The sequence below is a fragment of the Formica exsecta genome, unplaced genomic scaffold (assembly GCF_003651465.1).
Source record: "Formica exsecta isolate Colony F162 unplaced genomic scaffold, ASM365146v1 scaffold26, whole genome shotgun sequence".
In the NCBI taxonomy this organism is placed as follows: Eukaryota; Metazoa; Arthropoda; class Insecta; order Hymenoptera; family Formicidae; genus Formica; species Formica exsecta.
This window is the reverse complement of record NW_021849866.1, coordinates 2,519,686-2,533,669: the sequence shown is the minus strand read 5'-3', so window position 1 is coordinate 2,533,669 and position 13,984 is coordinate 2,519,686. Positions and strand designations below refer to the sequence as shown.

The 13,984-nt window shown below is 34.0% G+C and overlaps 1 protein-coding gene across 4 annotated transcripts in view; it reads left to right on the top strand.

The window, feature by feature from the left end:
* Positions 1 to 13,984, top strand: part of LOC115236680 — a 136,599-nt gene that overhangs the window by 86,081 nt on the left and 36,534 nt on the right. Inside the window, exon 2 of one of the 4 annotated variants that reach the window (XM_029809277.1) lies at positions 6,899 to 6,960. The exons of 2 other annotated variants lie outside the window; for them this stretch is intronic. The gene's annotated coding sequence lies outside the window, so the exon portion shown is untranslated. Of the gene's footprint in view, positions 1 to 6,898; positions 6,961 to 13,984 lie in introns of those variants that run through there. One more of the 4 variants, XM_029809283.1, reaches the window with a different exon arrangement.

Genomic DNA, 13,984 nt, shown 5'->3' with positions numbered 1-13,984 from the left:
CGCATATTTTACGTTTAAATTTTTCTTTCCTCATACATTTTTCTATTTCATACTATATCCTAATGTTTGTCTTCGCGTGAAAAATATTTATTCGAATTAAATTTATAAGAAAGAGAAATTATAAATTCTAGTACAGTATAATTTACTAATAAAAGAAAGAAATAGAAGTTTTTAGCTACACAAATAAAAATATTAATAACAGTTATTTCTGTGCATGCGAAATTTCTACGTATGATATTTTCTAAAAACACGTTCATATACGTTCAATATGACGTAATATAAGGAGGAACTGGATGGATCAGCTACGTTAAAAGTTAATCAATCTAATACAATTCGAGATTCATGAATTTGACATTGCGCAAAGCGCCCGCTTTTAGCGAGCTTTTAAAATATAAAATTAATAATTAATTTATGAGTTGAAGTAAAATTTTGTCCTATAGAGAATATAATTCAATCTCAAAATTATATATATTATCTTTTATATCGAACTAATTTTTTTACAGTGACTGTAACATGATTTTAACTGTACGATATAAAAATTCATGGAAATAAAAATTTTAATTCTACAGGGCGAATCTTTATTTCAACTCACAAATTAATTTTTATATTTTAAAAGGTTAAAAGCGCGCGATTTGCGCAATGTCAAAATCATGAATCTCAAAAGTGTTAGATTTATTTACTTTTGACATAACTGATCCGTCCAGTACCTCTTTAAAGAAAAGAACATAATTATAACTTATGTTAAGACACAAAGTTGCAAAGTATCGTCCGGGTTATTGCGTTCAGTGCTGTCAGCGCTCGCACAGACAGTTGCCTTAATTGTTATGTCGGGCCCCGAATGTTGTAAGATCGTCCACGAGCCGGGAAGACAAGGGACGCCGGAGGCTCGGCAGCGTCTAATTATTATCGGGAAAGGGCCTCGCCGAATGAAGGAGAACCGGCTGCATAGCACGATGTCGTTCTCCACGTATGTCCCCGGTCGTGATTGCATGTCGCGCTATTACCTTGTAATCTCACCTCTCCACTCTGTCGGCACACTGTCACCAAGACTCTCGTCCTTTACCCACGTTGTGTTTCTCTATGTATCCTCGACCTCGCGCCTCCGTCATCGATTCTCGATAGTCGAGATGCATTATCGATCACTGTATCCGATTTCGCTGTAGTCGCGCTATACGATCGATTTTCCGACTTTATATGCACGCTATGAAGCCGCTGATTTCTCGATCACGCTGGATGTAACAGATGTTATAGACGCGTCTTGATACAAGATAGGTTGCGGATTAATTGATTTGGAGAATCGAACTAAAGATTTGATAGCATTTGCTCAGCAGATATTTTGGTTCGACAGACTCGAGTGAAGAAAGTTATGATTGTGTGAGAGATTTTTGTTATATATCAATATTAATACAAATATAAGATTTTTACTATATCTTTTTTAAATTTTTTGAACGTATAATCATCTTGATCAAAACAAAAAAATTTAAAGTCAAAATTTAATTCAATAATAAACATATTCTGTTATATACATACATATACATATACTAATTTTTTTAAATTTATGTTTATGCTTATAAATACAACTTGACTTATTATTAGTTTGTGTAATTTAATTATTATTTTATCAATTTTTTTCCTTTTCTAATTCGAAGCATGTCATATTGAAGTTGTAAGATATAATTATATTATTTCTCTCTTTCTTAAAATATGCCTTATTGAATATGAATTTAGTGCATAGAATTTTTAATCATTTATAGTTTATTACGAAAATCACGATCAATTATATTATTTCTCTCTTTCTTAAAATATGCCTTATTGAATATGAATTTAGTGCATAATATTTTTAATCATTTATAGTTTATTACGAAAATCACGATCAATTATATTATTTCTCTCTTTCTTAAAATATGCCTTATTGAATATGAATTTAGTGCATAATATTTTTAATCATTTATAGTTTATTACGAAAATCACGATTTGTAGAGTAATTCTATATATTATCCTATATATCATATCCTATATATATATTATCCTATAAGTTTCCGATTTCAATCGCAAGTTGAATCACGGATCGACTTACTGGAATTTCATTACTGCGCTTTGCACACTTGCGTATTCATTAATATAATCGATATTATGAAGGATCATTCAATAATGCATTTAACATAATCTCATGGTTCCCCTTGTTACCATCGAGCTCTCGATATATCCTCGTCCTTTGATATCCTAGTATTACTATACCTGTCTCGCTCGTATCACTCACATTGATTATCTCGGACATACGAGTGTCATCGAGCACGGTCCTCAACATCGATTCTGTTTTAATCGGTATTAAGCAATCTGTTCGCTTTCAAGTTATTTCTTCTTCGGCGATTTCTAAACGCTTTTGAATTATCATAACATGATTAAAATGTTATAGAAGAAATGATAGAATCTCTGTGAATAAATTTTAATCAAAATTTTAAAAATTAAATAATTAAAGTTAAATATAAATTAAAGAAGTAATTAGATATATATATGTTTATACAGGATAAAATCAATAGTTTTCATAATATATTATTCTATAGCTCTTTAATACCTAGTACAAAAATTTTAAAGAAAACGTATAAGTTATATTTTTACTTTTAGAAAAATTGATTGAAATAAAAATATTTATTTGATGAAAATATTTAGTAAAAAATGTCTATTATAATTTATGTACTTTAATATAATTTAATGTTGTTCTTTTATATATATAATTCATTTATTACTTTAATCTCATTAATTTTAATACTTTTTACCAACATGACACATATCTGATAAATTTGATATTTGCAATATTTTTTCGCGATATTTTTCAATAGAGCATTTCTGCATTGAGAAAGTACGCAAATATCAACTTTTATCGCTTTAGAGCATATATTTCCAAAGCGCTTTTATTTTCACGTTCCTTTCGCATCCATCATACATATAATCAGCTTGGTATTATGATTACGGGCATTTGATAGTAGTCAGTGATACTTTGGCGTTCAGAATAGTCGACGTGAATGACAGGAGCGATTGCGACGTCAAAGGGCGAGTGAACTGAAAGGAGAGACACATGAGGGGCATGAAAGGAACATGTCAGATTACGGACAGCAGTGGACGCAGTAATTCCGATCTGTAATTGAAATGAATATCTAGCATAGACGTAATATCTGCCTTAGTACCATTGGTTGTCTTGTTATTAATAGATAACTCGTCACATAATATGCCATACTATAGATTGTCATTGTTAAAAGTCTCTCTCTCTTACTAACCATAAGATAATGCACTTATAAATCTTAAATCTTCGGAATCTGTAAAAAATTGAAGCAAACTTATTTAGAAAAATTTCTAAGAGCAATTTATATAAATTTTATATATGTTTTTAAAACATTGTGTTTTTTTAATTATCTCTTATATCTTTAATACATTATAAGAAATTGTACAGTATGTGAAGCGCGCGGATTATGAATAAGCTTGATGTATCAGTCGATAGTTGAACGAAGTTAAAAACTCGATCGTACTTATTTTCGCGATAAGAAAGTAATAAGAGCGATTCTCTCCTGTTTTCAATTTTTAATTCTTTTATAATTGAATGACTGCTCGCGCAACATGGTCTTCTCATTAAAAAACTTTTTCATCCACCATCTGCGCGTTACTCACTCCACATCTTCATATTTTATTTTTTAAAAGGCATACATAGCAACTTGATAAAAAATCAATTTATATTCATTTAAGTTGCACGGAATCCGTCATAGGGTTCTTATAATATTTATTTCGCTCAACATCTTGTTAAAAAATAAACGCCTGTATCCGTTATATAACAATATAAATTTTGCTCGGCTAACAATCGTCATACATGTATCCATCTAAAACGAAATATTTTCATTTCAGCGATGTATCATTTTATAATATCCGCAATACGAACTATTATGAAAAATTTTCTTTTATGGACGGTAGCTAATCTAACGCGTAAACAATACATATATTTACACAATAACGCATGAAATTGTAATAACGAGTTATTTTTCTAAAAACGCAGTGACCATGTTTTCAATTTTAAATATCATCATTTACAATTTACATAATATATTATTTACATAAATAATGATATCGATATATGGAAATTCATAAAAACTAATGCGACAAGTATCGGACAACATGCAGCTTGATTAAAAATAGAAGCAAAAAACATAATTGTGAAACACAAGAGATTTAGTATTAAATTGTTCAAAGTGCATTATCTAATGGATTTAACTCTATCTCTCTTGTATCGCGCAACCTTGGCCGCGGTGACGAAAGATCGAGCATTCGACAACGATCGGATGTACTGATCGAAACACGATTATGATCATACTACCAATACCGATACTTATAGCCGATGAGAGCGGTCAAATATACGCGCGGCTTTTTCGGTCACGGATATATAATGGTGTCGATCACCCGCTGGCTTTCTCCTTGATTCTTGCCAGTCACCGCTTAACAATAAACGCCTTTAAAGCAAGAACTTAACCGCGACAGGCGGCCACGTTAACCGACCAAGAGGAACTCTCATTAGCTCTCCTTTATTAATGCAACCTGACTATTATCTCCGCGCTCAGACTCGTCACGTCAATAAAACTTCAAACAATTTGTCGTCTCTGAAGAGCGAGCTCGAGACATTGTCTGCGATTCGCGAATAAAAACAAATACGATACAATTTATTAAAAGAAATCATCTATCTGATTAAAAAGAAAAAAAATGACACTTTTATTAGTTGCTTTTATATGAATGCCTGAAAAATTTTTAGAAAATTTTGTGATGACTGGAAGGATTGATCCTTATGTTTATTATTGTTCTTTACACGATTGTCAGACTAATAAGAACAATGAGAATAAAATTAGAAAGATTGACAATAAAATCTGCTATATATCACATGCTAAGCGAGAAATCTCGCTCCTTCTACCACGTGCAATTTTTAGCAGGCGACAACATTTCGCGTTACACCGCGATCGAGAGTAAAACGCGCTAAAATCACACGGCGGCCGAATGGAATAAAATCATGCCTGAAAAATTTTTAGAAAATTTTGTGATGACTGGAAGGATTGATCCTTATGTTTATTATTGTTCTTTACACGATTGTCAGACTAATAAGAACAATGAGAATAAAATTAGAAAGATTGACAATAAAATCTGCTATATATCACATGCTAAGCGAGAAATCTCGCTCCTTCTACCACGTGCAATTTTTGCACGCGACAACATTTCGCGTTATACCGCGATCGAGAGTAAAACGCGCTAAAATCACACGGCGGCCGAATGGAATAAAATCAACACGTTGGGGCCTGTAATTTGCGAAAATGTTCGTCCAAGCGTCGCCGCCGCGTTACGGCCCGCTGTGTTTGTTTGAGCACTTTCAATATTTATGCCGCTTCTGAACGCGTAAAAGCTTCAATAAGCCCAGCTTAATCGTGCAACAGCATTCACGGTGAGCTGCTAATCCGCTGATGAACGAATAATTGAACGAACATCGAGTTTCGCTACCTTTTGGCAGGTAGAAGAGACGGGGAAGGGAAGGTCGAATCGGGAGGGAGGGGTGAACCGAAGCATTATCGAACTGTTCCTATATTATTATAGTCCCGTGGTAGCTGCATCTGATGGCGATTAGGCCAGTATCAATTAACGCGCACCCGCCTACAATTGTACGCATTAATCTCCCTCCCTTAACGGGTGTCCCTAACAAACGGCAGTAAATCCGGCGGCTCTATCTCGCGCTGTATATATATGCACGCACGATCAAATATTCTATTAATCGTACACGCTCGTCAAATCGTTATCGCCCCGTGTCACTCGTTCGCCGCGAGTTACTGCTAATGAGAAACGACGAGCGTGGAATATTAATCCGCCGCGGGCGAGTTAACCGTGTAAATTTTTAAGTACATTTTGCTGCACTTAGAGATCTTTCCCATACACAATATTTGAAATACATATATGCGAAAATACATGATTTTATTATATTACTCTCTCTCTCTCAGCGCAGTAGGATGGACAAGACTTGAAAGGGACGAACTGTACTGCGGTGTGTGCGTGACACACAATCCGCGAATGAAATTAATTTTCCAGCTCCGCGACAAGCCATTCTCTCTATGATGCCTCATCCAACATAAATTATCCATCGAGAGGCGAGCATAAAAGGCAATACCAAGCATTTCTTCGGCAACAGATAACTAAGCAAAAAATATTTTTAAAATCAGGACTCGATTTTATTATGAGTAAATTTTTTGAGGAAAAGATACATCTGTATTTTAATTGCGATTAAACATTTTTAACATTTTGATCTTGTGTGTGTATCATAAAATACATGATTTTATTATATTTCTCTCTCTCTCTCTCTCTCTCTCTCTCTCTCTCTATTCGCACAATTATTAAAATATTATTTTATAATCATACACTGTTGTAATTTTAGAAATTTCTCCTATTTAATGTGTGTGTGTTTCTGTGATGTTTTAAAGCAGAAAAACTTGAGCATATTAAATTTAAACAGCACAAGTGAATTTGTAATGTAAAGGATGAGATATTCTAATAATTTAAATTTTACATGCGTCCATGAGTTTCTATGTATAGAATTTGAATTATTAGAATACTAAAATTTTTTAGGATGTATAAAATTATTTTGTGTATGAATTATTAATGAAAAGAAACTTTTTTAATAATATTTTATTACAGAAAAGTTAGATTATTCTTCAGTATATGCAAAAACAGCAAAATTTTGTAAATTTAGAATTGGCGACTGGCTCTGTTGTCTTTACAAAATTAGTAGAAATCATTAGTTAGAAACCATTCAAACTCAATAATGCTTCTCCTACTTAGTGTTTTATTTTGTTGAAATTTTTTTTGTTTTGTTTATCCTTCCTTTCAGATCTTTACTGTGTCAAGAAAAACCCTCGAATGAGCACTCAACTTTAAGTAGAATTATTTGAGGTCAGTTGTTGCTTCGATTAAACTAACTCTAATTCTTTCTTTCGAGATCGTAGTTCTAGCATAGACAGGCAAATGGAATTAACTGCGGTCGGCGTTAACCGAAATTGGCTCCAGCGAAAAAGTAAAGTGAAAAGATCCTTATATCTTTTCCTTAAAAAAATCGCTCTCTTCTCTAAGCATGTGAAAATGTTTACAAGTACGCTCGATATATTCGATATTCTCAACAAATGTATAGTTGCGCTTTTTCATAATCCTTTCAAGTACAATCGATATATTTTGCAGTTTATTTAGACGCATTCTGCAATGTACATATATCATATTGCGCACTCTTGCTGAATATAAAATAATATTGATAATATTTGTATAATAAATCTCAGAAGAGGAAATGTATTTTCTACGAGTTATTTTAAATTATTACAAAGTTATTTTAAATTTATTTCTAATTTTAAAAATACATTCATACACAAACATTACTAGAAGATATAATACATATATCTAATTTTGATTATTTGTATGCTATTAATACCGTATTAGAACACGTACATTTTCTAATATTATTTTCGTTAATTATCACACATTTAATGGAATGTAAGAGATTCAAACCGCGAGATAATTTAAATATAAAATGTTGAGCTGTATGGATACAACAATGTATCCGTTAAGATACCAAAGGCCATTAAAGTGGCGTTCGCGACTAATTCGCGGCATTTGCAAGAAGGGCCATGCCCGCGTATCTTATCATTGCATCTTTATCTTAGGTAACTGCCCCATCCAGCAATAAGTAACAATTAGTGCAGCTACCGTTTATTTTTCTCTGTAGCGTGTTACGCTACCGTGTTGCTCATTAAAAGGCGTACCTCCGCACAAAGCCAATAACCTTCAACTGTTCATTTTATTCAAGCCTTTTATTTTGCATTACATTGCATAACTATATTATACAAACTTTAACAGGAAACGTGCAAAAAAAGGAAGTAAAAATGTATTCTTTAATGAATTTGCAACTGATTTTTCTTCAGCGATAATTTTAGTACGCATCACATTATTAGAGATTTTTTAATTAGAGGCATTAAATACATTTTTAAGATAATTATTTATCTTTCTGAAATAATTAAATCTTGTATAAAAGTGGAGTCTAACCAAAATTAATTAAGAAATAAAATTTAATTATTTATTTAGACTGTTAAACGTGATCTTATTGTTAGTAAATCTCTTTAATTCGGCACGAGTTTATAATAAAGTTTACAATAATTTATATGATTTTTTCATATATATATTTGCATTAGTAAACTTTAAAATTATCATATTTTTACATCTTTCTTTTGATATATTTTGAAGATATTACGAATTTACCGACGATAGTTGAAAAGAGGGAAGATTGATCGCTTCTTTAATATCGCGGATTTACAGTGATCTGCAGAGGCGCAAAAACGATACGTTGTAATAACTCCATTGATCTATTTTTTTTCATCCCAAGCCACGCAACTGTGAACATTAGTAGGAAATCGTGTAATGTTATCCGGAGCGAGTACACAGTGCAACGCTGTTGCGCGTTGAAATCGATAAGTGCATGTTGCACACGAGAGATATAAAAACATTAGTCATGTTGGCTATACCCAACCGATCATTATCGTATTCATACCGAGAGCAATAACCGTACTGAATATGATCTTTAGATTCGTAACATGCAATGAATAATAAAACATGTATTTCCTATTATCGTACAATAATGTAAGTTAGCGCGCAGAATATTTTCCCAGAATTTTTTTTTTTTTTTTTACACGGCACAGAAATCAGTATAAGTAATTAATAATGCGATGTTTATTAAATAATGCACTTTTAAAAAAGATCCCGATAGATAATGTCCCCAATAAAGAATGTAATAAGTCTCGAATGTCTCATGTATATCTATATCTATCTCTCAATTTGTTTTCTGGCGGGAAGACACGTGGTGACTTGTGTACATTAGTATCAATGGAAATACATCTGCGGCCCGGGACAGAATTATACTCCTTTATAGTTTTTAATGCCTCTCGAGACTCACATCGGCGCCGGATTGTATTACGCGGCCACGTTATCTACACACATGTACATACACGCGGGGTGCACTCGCGTACAAAGGTCCACTCATACGTTTGCGACTCGCACATGTATCTATACGTAGCCCATAAAATTCCATCTCGGTTACGAGCGACGTGTGTTTCGCGAGAAGCCTTGAAAGCCATTGGAATAATTGAACGAAATGGGAAGGGACACGGGTGTTTTGCGCAACGTGTATATATACACACACACGAGTAGTGTAGCAATGTAATACGCATACATTGGCCGAAAGCAACGTCGATAGAAAAGCAGCGGAGCGTTTTAAGTCTGGGGTAACTGTTAATTTTGCCACAACTCTGTATCGCCCCTTGCTCAAGTTCCGTATGAATTCCTGCAATATGGCGCCGAGTAATTCTGAAGCCGACTTCCGCCATGGTGCGGCTGGACAGAGATTAGAATCGCTGTAATTAATTAATCCTTCGAACCGCTGCGGTAATTTTATGCGACCGCTTTATGGGACTTGGAAAATTGTTGAGCGACATATCGATATAGAAATGTATCCCGTAATTCCTTAACTCATGTGACCGCACCTCGTTTGTTCTATAAAATAACATCTATTAATTCAAAGTGTACCGTAGGATCCATTAAAATCTTAAACTCTATTAAATTTATATATATGTATTCGTGTTTTTCATATTACTTCAAAAGTTTGTTGTACATTTTTTACATATTTATTGATTGAAAAATTAGAAAGAAGCTCGTTATATTTAGCCTTCGTATGGTTAATAAATATTCTAGAATTATTTTATAATTCTGTCATTGAAACAAGTAATGAAAATAATTTTTTCGCGAATAAAAGAAGATTAAAAATATAGATACACTAAACATTCTGAACGATGATGTTGGCATTGTACGCGATGAGAATCGAATAACACTGGAAGAGACGCGCAAACTGACAGTATCTATTCACGCCATTCCTCTCTTCGTTTGCTTTTCCGCTTCTCGTCCCACGGTAGAATGGAAATCTCCCTTAGTGCACGAAGGAGCACAATTAGAAGCTTTTTGTAGGTCGCGATCTTAATTACGAGATCGATCGATCGACCGAGTCTGGCGGCTGTGCGACCCTTCGATGGCTGACCGAAAGACGAGCCGAGGAACGAACCTTGATGAGGTCGGATACATATATACACATACATATATACGTATAGATATATTTCTATCTGCAAGAGAGAGAGAGAGAGAGAGAGAGAGAGACTGCGGGCTCCGGGCGGTCGAGATGCCTCCCGTCGAGCGGCGTTCTACCACCCGCGGCTCTTTGTCCTTGTTTAGATCCCGCGCATCCCGACGGACGGGCGGGCTTACCGAAAGAGACCATTATATCGGCCCGCAAAGGCCCGCTCATTAATTCCCGTAAAACGACCATGGATCGTATGCCGTTCCGTTCCGCAGCCGGTACGCGATCTGCCCAGAGGCGGGCACATCTCGCGTGTACATCTCATGGCATAGATGTGCTAAGGGACTTCTCAATACAAAGTCAATCGAGGTTCTCGCGATAATGATGCGAATGCCACATAACGATCATTTTATCCTTCAATTATATAATCGAGATTTTTTTTTTTTTTATTTTAAAGAGACGATAAGATGTATTATTTAAAGAATAAAAGCTATATAATTGCTGAGACAATTGCAGAATTGTCATTATTCTGGTAAATTTTGAATATATTTCGAGAATTTTTCTTTTAGTCAAAAAATCGGCGAATTCTATAAGATAAATTAAGATAGTGTGTTTTATAATTTTCTTTTAGATTTTAAATTAAGAACGTTATTGTGGAAGAGTTAAATGAAATAATCGTTCTCTTTTCTTTATATATTCCGCCATAAAAATACTACTAACAAAAATAATATTAGTGAAGATATTAAAAAGTAAAATTACGCCAGACACATTCATAAAATGAAAAACGCACATACTCATTTTCTATCTCGGAAAAATTAATTGCCAATCAAATCCAGAAACGCGAGTAACTGCGTCGGCATAATGCTCACAATTTCTGCGATTTTAACAGCATGGCAGTTGTTAAAAAACTGACGGCTGCATCGATCGCTACAGTCCACGTATCACAACGTAAAGGACGTACGCATTTATTTCAAAAGTACATATAGGAACGTGTATGTGTGTGTGTGTGTGTGTGTGTGTGTGTGTGTGTGTGTGTGTGTGTGTGTGATCTTTATATATGTATATGTCTGTGTATGTAGATCCTCGACATGCCGAGGTTGCACATACAGCTCGGGCTCTGAAAGGGTGCTGAGGATGTAGATGAAGGCCTCATGGACATTTGAATTACGTCCCTTGAATACAGGCGAATTCAAGTTTGACCTCTATCCGTGGCTCAGGATGAAGATATATCCCGAGCAGTTCCACGATTTGGCTTTTCACGTGATTCGCAAATGTTAGACAGAGATCGAACGAACACGATCTTCAGCACATTCACACCGTTTGCCCTGGTATTTTATCGATTTTACAAACACACGAATCTACACGTGATACATTGATACAGTCAGATATAAGACACACTATTTCCTTATTCGCGTAAAAATTTATCGGAATTAATTAATTCTACAAAATATCAAATCTATAATAGTTCTTCGTAGAACTTTAAGTTCTACAGTTTGCAACAACAATGTTTTATCAAGAAAATACATTATTAAGAAAATAAATATCTATAAGTTCGATTGAGGTAAATCTGATTACGATATTTTAAGATTTATTAATTTAGGATGACTTGCTTAGTGATTCAATCTATATTCAAGCAAGTCTGAAATTAGCAATAATGCTTAATTTATAATCGAGATATAAGTAGAACTATAGAACTTCTTATTTAATAGAATTTTTAATAACGAATTTAAAAATCTTATTCTTATTTTAGGTTTCTAGATTTTACAGATAAAGTCATTAATTAAGGACGGAAAAGATAGTTGCCTCTACTAATCGATGTTATAACGCGATCGATCTGATGATAGCTAGCGAAAAGCGAACTTATTTTATTGAGTACGCTGAAAATTTCCCGCGATTGAGCGCATACAAAGATAATAACGATCGGAGGTTTAATAAGAGGATAATTAAGATCGAGCCGGCGTGTAATTTTGCGCAATTAGAGAGAAACCGCAGGTAAAGCCAGAGTAATATCTCAACCTTCAACAGCTCGGCACAACTCGCACAAGATTTATGATTCGAAAATGATCTGCCAAAATTTATCTCGGTAAATTAGTAAATCTGAGAATTTTGGTCACACGTAATATAAGCTGCTGAGAATATATTTGATATATTATACGTTTTATTGCAACAAACTATTTTTTTCTACACCGGAAGAATTGTGTAAAGTTCTTAAAAGTATATTATTCTGTTTTAATTAATATGTGAAATAATTTATATTTTGTATTTATTACATAATTTTGTGTTCTCTTGATTATTTAAAATTAAGGTATATTCACCTAATTGCATTATATTGTTTAAATCTTTATATAAATAGATATTCTTATCCGTTATGAGTTTTTTAGCAAGTCAAATACAATTGAGATTTTATTTCCATTTTATACACTGGATTACACAAACTTGAATTGGTATTTGTAAGACTAAGATATCCGTAACAAAGTCGTACTCAACTGTGCTTAGAACTTTTTAGTTCTTAGCATACTATTTGTCTGATACTTTGCAAATCTGTTTGCTCATCTACCCTGTTTTCTCATCGTGAGAAAATGGAAATCGTATCCGATGTATTATTGATCATTACTGTATTTAATAATCGGTAAAACGAAAAAATATGCAAAAGTAATAAAAGAAGAGAAGAATAATAAAATATCTAGTTATTATATATTTTTTCTGTAATGAAAATTGAATTCAGCGAAGTTATATCGGTTTCGATTCAAGATTAGAATCGAACGGGTAACAGCTGTGGATCGATGAGATCTTCGCCGAGATCAAAAATCCAGTACTCGCGAGCTAAGTTGAAAATCATGCGAGACAGCGGAAACGTCAACAACATAAACCGAGTGGTGGATCGGGGCCAAAGTGGCGTGTAATTTTTAAGCAATTAGAGAGGGAATCTCTCGTCGATCAAGGGTGACGAGCCGCGATCTGAATTTGACCAGCGGCTCTCTCCTTCACCTTCTTCTCCTCGATCTCTCTGTTTCTCCTTCTCTCGAGTATAATGGCCCCAAGCTCGATAATACACGTCGTATCTTTTGACAGATGGTGCGAGGACCGGCAAATTGCCGCTTTAAGCTCGTCCGTCGCGTTTATCCCTTCTCACGCTAATGCGAGAACGCGGGCCCCGAGACGTTGTTTTGATAATTTATTGAAATCGTCGAGGGGTCTAAGTGCCGCGCTGCGCCATGCTCTACGTAAGAGCGGACCCGCCGCCCGTGAAATATATGGCCTTGCGAATTACACGAGATGTCGGACCCGCGTCAGTGGGCAACCCGACGATACGAAATTTCCCGGCGGAGCGCGTTGTGCCGTACTCTCTCATATTCTCGAGATATCGAGTACCTGGGGCACGTATCTTGGCATAGAGTATTTCATCAGCACCTGATAAAGTTTCAACTCTTTCGCAATTTAGCATTTCTGTTTATGAGCATACTGTCTCTTCATTTGTATTGTAATGTAAAAATCTTTAATTTTAAAACTGTAATCAATTTTTAATATCACAATCAATCATAATTTTGTGTATTTTGGAAGAATTTTGAATCGAGATAAATAGAACATCGTTTATTTTTCTCAATTTTATGGTATATATTTTTATGTTATATTAATATGTTACATACATATATATATCAAAGTGTCCAATAATGTTTATAATCATATGTTTAATCATGTATTATCAATCAATTATGTTAACCATTACGCTACACATTTTACAAATTTTTATTTTTATTCCATTAACGACTTTTTTATTTTATCTATAGATAAAATAAAAAAAAATATAATAAT